At 41.0% G+C, this 14,786-nt stretch overlaps 1 protein-coding gene across 4 annotated transcripts in view; it reads right to left on the reverse strand.

Annotated features, from left to right (window-relative positions):
• cttnbp2nlb (CTTNBP2 N-terminal like b) overlaps positions 1-14,786 on the reverse strand; it is a 62,630-nt gene that overhangs the window by 24,402 nt on the left and 23,442 nt on the right. Inside the window, exon 2 of one of the 4 annotated variants that reach the window (XM_041196333.1) lies at positions 11,995-12,124. The exons of the other annotated variants lie outside the window; for them this stretch is intronic. The gene's annotated coding sequence lies outside the window, so the exon portion shown is untranslated. The remainder of the gene's footprint in view (positions 1-11,994; positions 12,125-14,786) is intronic. 4 annotated transcript variants of the gene reach the window in all.

Below are 14,786 nucleotides of genomic sequence, written 5' to 3' on the forward strand. Positions count from 1 at the left end.
CAGAGTCCAGCATCAAAGTCCAATAAGGTAGTCCTTTGGCAGGCTAATAGCCGATTTTGTATAATTCACTTTTCCGGTGAAGTTGACTTCACACAATGAGATAAGCACATAAGAGATGAATCAATCAGTCTTGTAGGTGATGGGACAGAAGTTCCAGTAGAAACTGTGCCAATGGAGGCCAAGTATTCCATCTGGGCAGAGCCCCTTTTCTATGATAAAGCTAGTTAGATGGTAAAAAAGGCAGACTAAGTTTTTAGTACAGCAAGGCACTATGGCTGGTTCCTCCAGCTAGGGATTCACATCACGTGATTCCCACCTCTCTACATTGTCTTTGACAAGTGATTGTATCGCTTGTCCAGGTCCCTGGGATGGTTAAACTTTCCAAACATTAAAGACTTGAAAGGAAAGTTGTAAGGCCCTTTGTCCTAGTGATGAGCAGACTCCAGTTAATCAGCCTGGCTTATGAAATGCAAATTGCCCTTGGTATAGTTTTCTTTGAATTTGGTCAGCATCCCACAGGGATTGGTGTCTCTTAAGAGACAATGAGGTGCAAGTTTCTGCGATACTACCATGGTAGTCCCTTTTGTTCACGTGTCACAGCAGAAATACCTTCAGCCATTTTAAAAGGTCTTTGTCCAGTTTTAAAAATTTTAGAAATAGCCAAGAGGATATCTATACTATTTTATAAGTCCCCTCACATAGCTTCTAAAGGTAAAAGCAATAGAGAAAGAGCAAGTTAAAAATACACTATAAATATGGTAGTACCCTTTATCAGCTATCAAAACATATCCAATTTAGTTTTGGATCTTATGAATAGAACCATGAACTGAATGTCTGTAGGGGTCCTCTATAATACCTGCGATAGTAAAACAGTAAATTAAGTATGGAGAGGGGTCTTAGCATTCACAAGATAAGAGCATTCTGCATATTGTTTTATATTTACAAATAAGACTCATACAAACATGAATTTTACTGCCACTGCTTTCATTCCAACTAATTAACAGAACTACAAGGGACAAGAGGAAATATGAAACTGAGAAAGACTGCAAATCATTAACTTCCATTAGTTAATTTTTCATGTTCGGTAGTAAGCGATCATGCGCAGAAGAATTTGGGTTAGGCAAGGAATGCATTCTCTATAATGGATTTTCAGGTTCATTCCAACATTGCAGAATTTTAAAGCATTAATTCCTTCTTATTCTCTCCAGCTACATTCAGTTATTATTCAAAGTGACGCACTTCAATATAAACTGCTAATCCAAGGATAACATATTTCACAGTTATCTGATTTTTAATACTAAAGAACGCAGCCTGATGCCAAGCATTTCCTTTTTTTAAAATTTGATGTCCAATATAGGTTTTTGTTTAGATTGAGTTACTGAATAAATTAATCAATAGGCTGCGATACAACAGTGGAAGCAGCATGCGATAAACAGAGCTAAGTGATCCCACAATCAACAGGTCAGATCTAAGCTCTGCAGTCCTGCGACGTGAATGGTGGTGGACAGTTAAACAACTAACAGGAGGAGGAGGCGGTTCCACAGATATCCCCATCCTCAATGACGAGGGGGCCCAGCACGTCATTGCAAAAGACAAGACTGAAGCATTTACGACCATCTTCAGCCAGAAGTTCCAAGTGGATGATCCATCTCGGCCTCCTCCTGAGGACCACAGCATCACAGATGCCTGGCTTCAGCCAATTCGATTCACTCCACGTGATATCAAGAAACTGCTGAAGGCACTGGATACTGCAAAGGCAATGGGCCCTGAAAACATTCTGGTAACAGTACTGAAGACTCATGCTCTGGAATTAGCCCAACCCCTAGCCAAACTGTTCCAGTACAGCTAAAACACTGACATCTGCCTGGCAATGAAGATGACTCATCTGCAGCAGCCAGAGAGAAAAAGGCAGGTATGAATTATTCCTTGCTGAAAATATATGCATGGCATTGAATTAAACTCAGTTTGTCACTTCCTTCAAATTGGGGTTTTATCAACAAAAATGTCTTCACAAAATCTATCCCAACTACACTGAAATTCATCATTTTCTTTTTATTGGTGTTTTTGGAGTGCCACACCCAGCTTAGAAACAAACTAACTTTTTGACGAGTAATTTCTATTGGTGGAAAACGTAAGAAGATAGGAACAAAAATAAAAACAAAAAACTGCGGATGAACCAGCTTATATTTCACCCCTCTCCTATTTTTACTCAGTTCTGTTGAAGGGTCATGAGGACTCGAAACATCAACTTTGTTCTTCTCCGCCGATGCTGCCAGACCTGCTGAGTTTTTCCAGGTAATTCTGTTTTTGTTTTGTGATAAGAAGATAGGACCCTGGAAAATACTGAAGCTCAGAGGGACCTTGGTGTGCATATCCATAGATCCCTGAAGGTAGCAGGGCAGGTAGATAAGATGATTAAGGCGGCATATGGGATACTTGCCTTTATTAGAAGATGCATAGGATACAAGAACAAGGAGGTTATGCTGTAACCGTATAAAATGCTGGGTTAGGTCACGGCTGGAGTACTGCGTGCAGTTTTGGTCACCACGTTATAGGAAGGATGTGATTGCACTGGAGAGGGTTCAGAGGAAATTTACCAGGATGCTGCCTGGGCTGGAGGGTCTAAGCTATGAGGAAAGGTTGGATAGGCTGAAGTTGTTTTCCTTTGAGCAACCAAGGTTGAGAGGAGTCTTGATAGAGGTGTATAAGACTATGAGGGGCATAGATAGGGTGGATAGGAAGGCACTTTTTCCATTAGTAGAGGGGTCAATAACCAGGGGGCATAGACTTAAGGTAAGAGGTAGAAGGCTAAGAGGGAAGTTGAGGAGAAATTGTTTCACCCAGAGGGTGGTGGGAGTCTGGAACTCACTGCCTGAAAGGGTGGTTGAGTCAGAAATTCTCATAACATTTAAGAAGTATTTAGATATTCACTTACATTGCTATAGCTTCCAGGGCTGTGGGCCAAGCGCTGGAAAATGGGATTAGTATAGTCAGATCTTTGTTGACCAGTGCGGACATGATGAGCCAAATGGCCTCCTTTTGTGTTGTAGACATCTGAGTCTATAGGAACGTTCAGCCTAGTGATACAGCGCTGATGCATCATTCAATTACATCTTAGATAATTGTTCCCTCAACTCCATTTTGCTTCCATTAACCATATCTTATAATTTGTAATGGGTTGGAAGGTTATGGGGAGAGGACAGGAAATCGGAGTCAAGGCTGAAATGAGATCAGCCATGATCGCAATGAATGGCGGGGCAGGCTCGAGGGGCTGAATTGCATACTCTTAGTTCTTATAATCTCTCTATATTCTTACCTAACAAAAAATCACCTATCTCAGTTTTGAAAATTTTGCTTGACCAATCATTGAGTTTTAGAGTGGGGAAGAGTGTGAAGGGAAAGGGAGTTCCAGGTTTCCACTATGCCCCTTTTGGGTAAAAAACATGCTTCCTGATTTCACTCCTAAATGGCTTAGCTCTAATTTTAACACTATGCTGGATTCCCACATCAGAGGAAATAGTTTCTCTGTTGGTACCCTATTGAATCCCACTACCATTTGAGGACCTCAATTAGATTATCCCTCAACTATATAAACTCAGAGAATATGAAGCAAGTTTTTGCAACCTGGTCTTTTATACCTTTAAGCCCTGGAGTATCCTCCAAGGATGCTAATATGTCTTTTGTGAGGTTTGGTGTCCAAAATTGAACACAGTACCCTGGGGTGGGGGTTTGATCAAGGTTCTATTCAATGAAACATAATTTTCTTAATTTTGCAATCCAACTGCCATCTCGAGATACAAGTCAACATTCCATTAGCGTTTTGTACCCGTGTGCTAGATTTCAGTGATCAGTTCATATGGACACCCAAATCCTATTTCTTCTTCTTCACAGTTTATAGTCTCTCATTAAGAAAATACTCCAATTTGCTTTTCTTGGATCCAGATGCACATTTACTCTCATTCCCACTTGGATTCTCTTGGCTCTTTCCTTCTTGAACTCTCATTCTATGACTACTTAATTCCCTTTCTGCACAAATAAAAATTAAAGCACAAATTTAAAATAAAACTGAACACTACTAATTTCAGGAAGCTGCTGTGAATTGTAATGTAATAGATCAGAGTGGCAAGACCTTCACTCAGACATGGTGAAAGGAAGATTAAAAGGTTTGGATGAGAACAAAACCAAGCTCAACTTGAGAGGCTCACCAGGGAAGGTGTGGCATGGAATGCTCTGCTCTTCTACTATTGCGATACAAATCAAAACTTTTCGGGGGAGGAATCTGTAAACCTAGAGCAACTGTACCCAGAGTGCCTCTCCTTGGGAACTCAAGCTCACTATATTCAGATTCAGAATATATTAGTGCTTACTATTTTTTATTCTTTTTAAACTTGTCATTATAGCATCACATTTCTGTTTGGCACTTCCTAAAAAATTGTTCACATGTGCCAGTAAACAAAACAAAGAAAGCTCAGTCCAGGGCTTCCTCCTATTCATTATGCCGTCTACACAGCAGCAAGATATGCAGCCGCTCCCATTTTTGTGGCTCCACAGTCACTGACCTTTGTAAGCGTAATTGAAATACTTGAGGGATTTTTCTCTCTCTTGGTTAGGTGCGCTCATGTGAAAAGCCAGGAACAGGAAAAGCGGAGAACAACAACATGCATTGTATAAGGCACATTTGTTTGGTAAAGTTTTTCTGCATGGCCTTTGTCTATATTTTTAAATCTCTGTATCAGTGTTGTATTATGATATAACTGGGATCTGCTACAGGGGTGCACCATCACAGCAACACTCGCATGGTTTTTATTATACCTATACTCAAAAGAGTGGTGGAAATAACGGAACCTAGAAGATCACTTTAAAGAATGCACAGTAAATGTTTCCTCTCAACTTCACTTCCCTTGCCTGTACACCACCGGTTATTGATCTGCTCTAAGCAAAGTCAACATATCCAGAAAAGCAATGTAGAGCCATACCCATCCATTAATTCAAAATGTGTGTTGATACGTTCACTATAAAACACATTGAATGGAACATGTGTGGAACGAGATGTTAGTGGATACTGTTCTTCTAGGCTGCCATTAATGTTTATTGGAAGGTGTAGTGGACAGGATCTTACTTTATCCCTTACTGATGGTAAGAGAGAGGCAGTTTCTAAATCAATGAATTTGCTGTCTTTTGGCTATAGTATTGTCTATTCCCCAACCATCAGCTAGATCTACAGTTTAAAAAAAAATCAATGCAAATTTATGACAATCAACACTTGGTCACATCAGCCCTCAATGCTAATTAATTACACTGCTTTAAACACTGCATCTATTGCTTAATATTTAACTGGATGCTTTAAAACTATTTAGGGAACACAAGTCTTTAAAACAGTCACCAAGCTACCTTGATTTACTATACTTTAAATAAGGTTGTCTGCCAAACTTAAGAAGTAATTTTTCATCTTTAGTCTGAAGGTTTTGCAAAGATAAGCAGTAGCAAGTATTTTGGTTTTTGAAAGCATGTGACCGGACTATAAGAGTTGACGTTTCGAGTCCTCATGACCCTTTGAGTGAGTCCAAGGGGTGAAATATAAGCTGGTTTAAGGTGTGTTTGGTTGGGGGGGGTTTGGGTGGTGGTGGGGGGGGGGTTTGGGAAGAGAGAGAGAGAGAGAGAGAGAAGTGGAGGGGGTTGGTGTGTTTGTAGGGACAAACAAGCAGTAATAGAAGCAGATCATCAAAAATTGTCACAAACAACAGAACAAAAGAACACATAGGTGTTAAAGTTGGTGATATTATCTAAACGAATGTGCTAATTAAGAATGGATGGTAGGGCACTCAAGGTATAGCTCTAGTGGGGGTGGGGGGAGCATAAAAGATTTAAAAATATTTAAAAATAATGAAAATAGGTTGGAAAAGAAAAATCTATATAATTTATTGGAAAAAAACAAAAGGGGGAAACAGAAAGGGGGTGGGAATGGAGGAGGGAGCTCAAGACCTAAAGTTGTTGAATTCAATATTCAGTCCGGAAGGCTGTAAAGTGCCTAGTCGGAAGATGAGGTGTTGTTCCTCCAGTTTGCGTTGGGTTTCACTGGAACAATGCAGCAAGCCAAGGACAGACATGTGGGCAAGAGAGCAGGGTGGAGTGTTAAAATGGCAAGCGACAGGGAGGTTTGGGTCATTCTTGCCGACCGCAGGTGTTCTGCAAAGCGGTCGCCCAGTTTACATTTGGTCTGTCCAATGTAGAGGAAACCACATTGGGAGCAACGAATGCAGTAGACTAAGTTGGGGGAAATGCAAGTGAAATGCTGCTTCACTTGAAAGGAGTGTTTGGGCCCTTGGACGGTGAGGAGAGAGGAAGTGAAGGGGCAGGTGTTGCATCTTTTGCGTGGGCATGGGGTGGTGCCATAGGAGGGGGTTGAGGAGTAGGGGGTGATGGAGGAGTGGACCAGGGTGTCCCGGAGGGAACGATCCCTACGGAACGCCGATAGGGGCGGGGGGGGGTGAAGGGAAGATGTGTTTGGTGGTGGCATCATGCTGGAGTTGGCGGAAATGGCGGAGGATGATCCTTTGAATGCGGAGGCTGGTGGGGTGATAAGTAAGGATAAGGGGGACCCTATCATGTTTCTGGGAGGTAGGAGAAGGCGTGAGGGCGGATGTGCGGGAGATGGGCCGGACACGGTTGAGGGCCCTGTCAACGACCGTGGGTGGAAAACCTCGGTTAAGGAAGAAGGAGGATATGTCAGAGGAACTGTTTTTGAAGGTAGCATCATCGGAACAGATGCGACGGAGGCGAAGGAACTGAGAGAATGGGATGGAGTCCTTACAAGAAGCAGGGTGTGAGGAGCTGTAGTCGAGGTAGCTGTGGGAGTTGGTAGGTTTGTAATGGATATTGGTGGACAGTCTATCACCGGAGATTGAGACAGAGGGGTCAAGGAAGGGAAGGGAAGTGTCAGAGATGCACCACGTGAAAATGATGGAGGGGTGGCTTCACTTCCTCTCTCCTCACCGTCCAAGGGCCCAAACACTCCTTTCAAGTGAAGCAGCATTTCACTTGCATTTCCCCCAACTGAGTCTACTGCATTCGTTGCTCCCAGTGTGGTCTCCTCTACATTGGAGACCAAACGTAAACCGGGCGACCGCTTTGTAGAACACCTGCGGTCTGTCCGCAAGAATGACCCAAACCTCCCTGTCGCTTGCCATTTTAACACTCCACCCTGCTCTCTTGCCCACATGTCTGTCCTTGGCTTGCTGCATTGTTCCAGTGAAGCCCAACGCAAACTGGAGGAACAACACCTCATCTTCCGACTAGGCACTTTACAGCCTTCCGGACTGAATATTGAATTCAACAACTTTAGGTCTTGAGCTCCCTCCCCCATCCCCACCCCCTTTCTATTTCCCCCTTCCTTTTTTTTCCCAATAAATTATATAGATTTTTCTTTTCCAACCTATTTCCATTATTTTTAAATCTTTTATGCTCCCCCCACCCCCACTAGAGCTATACCTTGAGTGCCCTACCATCCATTCTTAATTAGCACATTCGTTTAGATAATATCACCAACTTTAACACCTATGTGTTCTTTTGTTCTGTTGTTTGTGACATCTTTTGATGATCTGCTTCTATTACTGCTTGTTTGTCCCTACAACCACACCAACACCCTCCACTTCTCTCTCTCCCCCCACCCAAACCGCCCCCCCCAACACACCTTAAACCAGCTTATATTTCACCCCTTTCTTGGATTCACTCAAGTTCTGTCGAAGGGTCATGAGGACTCGAAACGTCAACTCTTTTCTTCTCCGCCGATGCTGCCAGACCTGCTGAGTTTTTCCAGGTAATTCTGGTTTTTTTTGGATTTCCAGCATCCGCAGTTTTTTTTGTTTTTATGACCAGACTATATTGCATGTTTATTATCTACTCATGCTCTTAGAATGCATCTTTAGAAAGGCACCAACTCAAGATTTAGTGTGATCAGTGCCTTAAATCTACTTTACTACAAAATACACTTGATCAGAAGTAATACATGGGCTGAGATCTGGCATCAGTCCAAAAATGGGATAACAGGAGTTGGTATTTTTGTGGATAATTGAATTTCTAAACTTATAGCTACTCCCACTACTATTGTAGTAAAGGATGCTTTCCAGAAAGTAGCAGTAGATGGTGCCTTTACAGTACATTAGATGAGACCTGCATTCCATATTTCTTCGTTCTAAGCGAGCCAAACCTTTTGCAGGTGTGCATTTTTATAAACAGTCCTACAACAATAAGTAAAGCAACATGTAAACATAGAAATGATGGACAAGAAAGGACCAGTTGGTCCATCAAGCCTATACTACATTGTGAAAAAAAGACTGACTTGTGTTTATGTATCAATTTTCATGACATCAGGAGGTTACAAAGTGCTTTACAGCCAATTAAGCACTTCTGAAATGCAGTCATTGTTGCAATGCAGGAAATGCAACAACCAATGTGTGCAGCAAGCTTCCACAAACAGGAATGTATTAATGGTTGGATGAGCAGTTTTAGTAAAACTGTTTGAAGGATAAATATTGGCCTCCCTTGTTCTTCATCGAAATAGTACCACAGGATATTTTATGTCTACTTGAGAGGGAAGACCGTGCCTTGTTTAACTTCTCATTCAAAAGATAGCACCTCCAACATTACAGTACACCCTCGATACTGCATTGTCAGCCTTCATTGTTATTCTCAAGTCCTGGAGTGGGACTTGAGCCCAGATCTTACAACTCAAGAGATGAGTGTGCTACCAAAGTTTAGGGTACAATGTTCAGTTTTGGTTTCCTCACATGGCAGGACAATGCTAGAGTCCTGGAAAAGATCCACAGAGGGTAATCAGAATGAGGCATATTCTGAAGATTGTTAGCTTATCAGGATAGCCTCAAGAGCTGCTTTATTTTTTTTTTAAAATCGATACTGAGGTGAATTGATTGTGATTTAAAAAAAAAATGAAAGGAACAGATTCTGATTGAGTGGATTGGTCATTTAAGCTAGGGAGGAATAGACAGAATGGGGACATTTTTATAAACATGAAAGCAAAGCTAGGTTAGATGCCAGGAACCACTTCTTTTTACAAAAGTATCATCTACCTACAGAATAAATTCCAAAACACAAGCAGCATGGATGCACCAGGGTCTTCAAAAGGCAGCTGGCTGAGTTCCTTAGTCAAATCACATCTCAAGTTAAACAAGGTTGATGAGAGCAAGCTGGGATTAATTATATCAGTTATCAGTCCTAGAGTTTGCATCGTTGCCTTTGGGGATCCAAGAAGAATTTCCAGGGATCTCCACCATCACCACAAATTGCTCTTTGTCTCTTTATACGTAGACTGCACAATATTTGAACAGAATGGATTCATTTGCCTAATTGGATTTGTATCACAAAGTTGAAGGCAAGGTCCAGTAGCTCTGTAGATGAGATATAGTAATGACCAATAGCCTAATGAAGATGCAGTGAGACAGAAACTTTCATGCTTGTATTTGGCAAGAAAACTCTCCTTTCCCCTCCAATTAGTCATTCTGAATTCCTATCAATTCTGTTATGTTGTAGTGGAGTGTCTCATTTTTTTGAGATTCAGATGTAATCACATGGAATTCAGAACCCCACCCATTTCCTCAGCATCATTCCATCCATGCAAGATGATGGACATGCAAAATATGTATTGATGATGGAATTGTTTCACATGGTGCATTTTTACTGATGGTTCAAGAGACAGTGAGAGGCAGGTTCTGCTGTAATGTGGTGGCCAGGCATTGTTGTGGGGTGCTGTTTTTGGGTTTTGTCATCTGCTATTAAGTTGTAGCCACTGATCATCATGGTGGCAAGCACTAGCCCACAGGTAATATTGCCATTTCCCTCTGTTATTGGTTAGTATTACTCACGTGTGAAAAATCAAATGTTTAGGACCTTCATGTTACATCTGCAAGCACCCTTGAAGCAAAGCTTTGGGTGTCCTGTTGAGTCTGCATTGACTCCCTGCCTTCCTCCATAACCTTGCACTTTCTCTCTTTTCAGATAGCAATCCAATTTCCTTTTGAATATCTCAATCGAACCTGCCTCCACCACCTTCCCAGGAAGTTCATTCCAAACTCCAACTACCCTCTGGGTGAATTTTTTTTTTGCTCACATCAGTTTTACTCTTTTTGTCAATTATTTTGAATCTGTGCCCTATGCAGAAGAATATGACAGAACTTGTCTTCCATTTTGCCCAAGCCAGTGAAGTTGCCTCTACTTGTGCTAGCATATTGGGAGATTTGCCTTCGGGAGGACCATCACATTCGTGATTTTGTCCTTCCATGAGATGCCGAGAATGTGCCACAAACATTGAAGATGAAAGTTGTACTTTTCTTGATAGCTGCAAGTTGTCCATGCCTCACAGCCACAGGAGATGCTGAAGTCTCATAAACCAGCTTCTTAGTCCGAAGGGTCAACTTCTTGTTCTTCCATGCATGTTTTGTGAATCAGCCTAAGGTGGCAGCTGATTTCCCCATGGGCTTATTGAGTCCTGCATCAAGGGTCGATTGTCTGTCAAAATTCAGCCAATCCTGAATATTTTTCTAAGATTATTGTGTGCATGCATGTGCGAGAAGTAGGAAAGAGGAGTAGGGTGTTAAGTTCCAATAACTGTTTAGTAATAAAGACCAAGGCCTAGGCCGGCTTCTTCAAACAAAGTTTTATTTTTTGGTGTGTAAAACTCCTCAAAGAGAACTTGCCTCACCTGTTTTTCCTTTTATACATCCAAATGGATACTTCAGTTTTTAACTGATAATTAACAACTGAACTCCTTGTGAGTTAACTGTTTCCTTCCCCAACAGATTCCCCTCTTAAGAAGAAAGTAACCCTTCAGTATATATAATCACAAAAAAAGATGGACCTTCTCTTCCATAACACAAATATCAATATATATTATATTTTTCCATTTAATAAATCCATCTTATTCCCCCTTAAAAAACACAAATGTCCACATGAAAATAATATTCCTTTTAGTCTTCTCAAAGGAAAAGATCCGCTTTAGAGATCTCAGGTAACTTCCAGGAGCTTGCTCCTCTTTTCATGAAGTAGTCAGATAATTGGCAGCTCCTATCAATCCATTTGATTTTGGCAATCTCATTCTCTTGCATCTGTTTTAAGCTTGCAATATCAATTCATAATCTCTTTTCGTTAACGCACTTCATAAGAGTGAACATTTTCGCAAAATGACTTATTGTCTATAAGACATTCAATAGGTGCTGTTGCTGATACCCTTTTTCATTTAAAACTTCGGCCAGCATCTTTGATATAAATAATGCCATATCTACTGCCTTGACAAGGGAGAGAGCCTCAGCTGACATGTACTTGTAACAATTCTTTGTATCTTTTTAGATTCCTATGCCAATGAGCAACATTTACCATTTCCCTCATGAAAAACTCAAAAATCCATCACATGGATTTGCATAAGACATCAATAAACACAGTTTCATTTTTCTAAGATCACCCAAAGATGGAAATTTCAAAACACACTGCTCCATTTTAAATTTTATCAATGTTTTGTTGGCTTGAATGATTTCTTCAACCTTGGGATCATTCATTTTAGTGCTCAATTCCAAAACCTCAAAACTGACATCCGGCCTTGTTTGTTTGCCTAGCCAGCTGAGTTGCCCAATTAGATTCCTGAGTTCCTCTTTTTCCATTTCAGAAGCCGCTGTATCTTTCTGGGAGGGCCTACCATGACCAATTGCAATGGGATTGACATTCTCCAAGTAGGGTTGCTGATGTAAAATGATCCGCTCTGCCTGATTCCTAATCCAATGTAGTTAAATACACCAGAAGCCTAACTTCCAATTTTGAACATTGTTCTGAGCCCATTAATGACAACTGTTTCAAATTCGCTACTATCTTTCCACAAAAAAATCGTCTACACGCATCATAAAGATGCCTGCAAGTTTCCTTCCATGGTGCCAATAAAACATTGCCAGGTCTGCTTCCAACTGAAGACAGCCCAACTTTAATAAAACTGACCTCGCTGAGAAATACCAAACTCAGGAGACATCATCTAAACTGTATACACATTTAACTTCCAGAGTGTCCCTTCTGCGTATGATGCTTCTTTCAGAGGACGGAGAAAAACTTCCCTTTGAAGTTGATGTCCCTGCAAAAAAAGCAGCTTTAATATCAATAAACTTACATTCCCAAGCATTTGTAGCTAACAGAGCCAATAAGATCTTCAGAATAACTTTTCTTGCCGTAGATGAATCTACTCCTGGTCATCCAATTTTTCTTCAAACCCTCGTGCCACTAGCCTGGCTTTAGCTTTATAAGTCCCATCAGAGAGCACCTTTTCTGTACATATCCATTAATGAGATAGAGCTGGTTGTCCCTTACTGGCACCTGTGTATATCCCAAATTCTTTACAACTATGTAGTTCTTACTGTTTGGCAACCTTTATTAATTTATTGTCCAATTTGTTTGAAGCTACAAAGACTTCTCGATCACATGGGTTCTTCTGCTCCTTGTAGCATTACCAGTCTGTGCCATATTCCTTGACCTTGTTAGCTACACCCTCTATCATGCCTCATACCCCACTTCACTAAAGCAGGAACAACATCGCTATCGTATGTCAATTTGCCAAAACCTGCTAAGCTTCAATCCTTTTGCTGATGCACTTAAGGGTGATGATCTCCTCCCTTCTGGGACTGAGGACTACATACACATATGGTATATATTTAAGGTATTATAGATGTTCTTTCAACAGTTCGTGATCTCTTCCTAGACTCCCACTCCATGTCCGAACAGATACTACGTTTCCGTGCCATCAATTTTTGAACTTCATGTTCCCAATCCATAGGTCTAACCTCCTGTCCTTTATCTTGTATATTTAACCAGTTTTTATATTTTCCAGTGGCCTTCCCTGCTTTATCTACAATTGTCACATCCCGCCATTGACTGGCCCCTTCTGGCAAGTATGCAACTTTAGTGCCAGCTTTTGGCAGTTGTCTTCTAGGACAAATCGCCTCACCTTGTTCATCCGAATTACTGTGTCCATCGTCAGATACCCTATCAACTTCAGCAACCTGGTCCTCACAATCATGCAGCATATGGTAATGAGAAGTACATGGTTCCTCATCCCTTCCTAAAACCCTTTCAAGACCTGCAAATATGTAATCTGTGCTAACTAACCTTGATGAATATACCTGAATAGTCTGGTTTCCAGGCTGCAAAAGGACTGTTTTACCATCTGTACCTATAACCTTTCCTGGGCCTTTCCACTCGTTAAGTCCTTCTCTTTTATCGTATACCATGTCTCCCTGATTAAAAATAGTTTCCGATGGTTGTACAGTGTATCTTAGAGCTCACCGAATTCTCTCTGAAACTTAGGTTTTAAGGAACGCTCTTCCACACATGTGTAGTGCATTTAAATGCTCAGAAAAGGTAAAGCTAATTCCCTCCCAAGCTGGGAGATGATCACTCGGGACTGAAGGAATTTTTGGATTTCTGACAAAAAACAACCGATATGGACTACTGCCCCCAACTATCTGCAGTGAATTCTTGGTACTGACAGCCCATGTTAAAGCCAATGCTAATTTACAGCTCGGTCTACCTGCTAAAATCTTACGAAGCATTTTATCTATCACCACGCAATTCCTTTTACACACACTGTTACTAAAAGGGCTTTCTGCTGCTGTATTCATAACTATTATATTCATGTTTTCTCACATATCCTGAAACTCAGTTAGCAAACCACCCCTCTTCCCCCCACCATTATCAGTGAGAAATTTTACCAGTGGTCCCAATCTGGTCCCTATCCACTTTTCCATAACCAGATCCACAATTATTTTCTTTTCTCTAATGAATATGATTGTTGACTGGCTAAACCTTGTTGCCAAATTTACAAAATAAAAATGTTCTTTTCTTTATCCCACACCTTTAAATTCAACATCACAACTTAATTGAAATCCCTTGCTACGGGCAGGCTCACTAATCGGCCAAGATGGTGTCCTTCTGTATTTTATATATCACACCTAGCACTTATCTCCTCTATAAGTTTAGTGTACTCTCCATCTTTTATTCCTGCAACCCTTAGCAAATTTTTTAATCTTTGGGAGAGAGGTGGGCAAACCACCAATGCAATTTTAACACAATTGGCTTTTTGTCCTGCAAATTCTTATAACCTGATGCGAATAGCACTTCTTTAATTTCCTTAGTAGAAAGATTAGGTTTCATTAAAGGAATACAGTAGTGTCCAGATTGGAAAACCTGTGGATTTACAATTTATGCAAATACAATGGCCTTGTCATTTTTCCACGTCCAACTTCATTTCCACTTTCTCCATCAATGGTCTGCTCAACCGTAATGGTATTTCACTGGACACTACGTCTGTGCTGATGAAGTATCGACTCCAGCTATCTTCCAGGGAATCACTACCCTTTTTAAAGATCTTAGGGTATTATCATCTCTAAATCTGGCTCCAAGACTGGCTTCTTCAAACAGAGTTTTGTTTTTTGGTGCATAAAACTCCCCAGAGAGAACTTGCCTCACCTGTTTTCCTTCTTGCTCTTTTGACTAAACCAATTAAACTAAATTAACATAAGGGACGGATTTTAAAAAGCAGCCCCTTAAAAGGGGTACTGCAAAGAGAAAAACTCTTAAAAGGAAACTTACAAACATCAAATTAAAATGTGATTAAGAGGGTCAATAAAACACTCCAGACCACACAGTGCCCATCGGGCATGGAGGAAGACCTCAATCGCTTGCCTCTCCAAGGGCATTCGGCCATGAAATTAGCTGTGGAAGAGAGGCAAACAGTCAGGACA

Source organism: Carcharodon carcharias, chromosome 9 (genome assembly GCF_017639515.1).
Source record: "Carcharodon carcharias isolate sCarCar2 chromosome 9, sCarCar2.pri, whole genome shotgun sequence".
NCBI classification, from domain to species: domain Eukaryota; kingdom Metazoa; phylum Chordata; class Chondrichthyes; order Lamniformes; family Lamnidae; genus Carcharodon; species Carcharodon carcharias.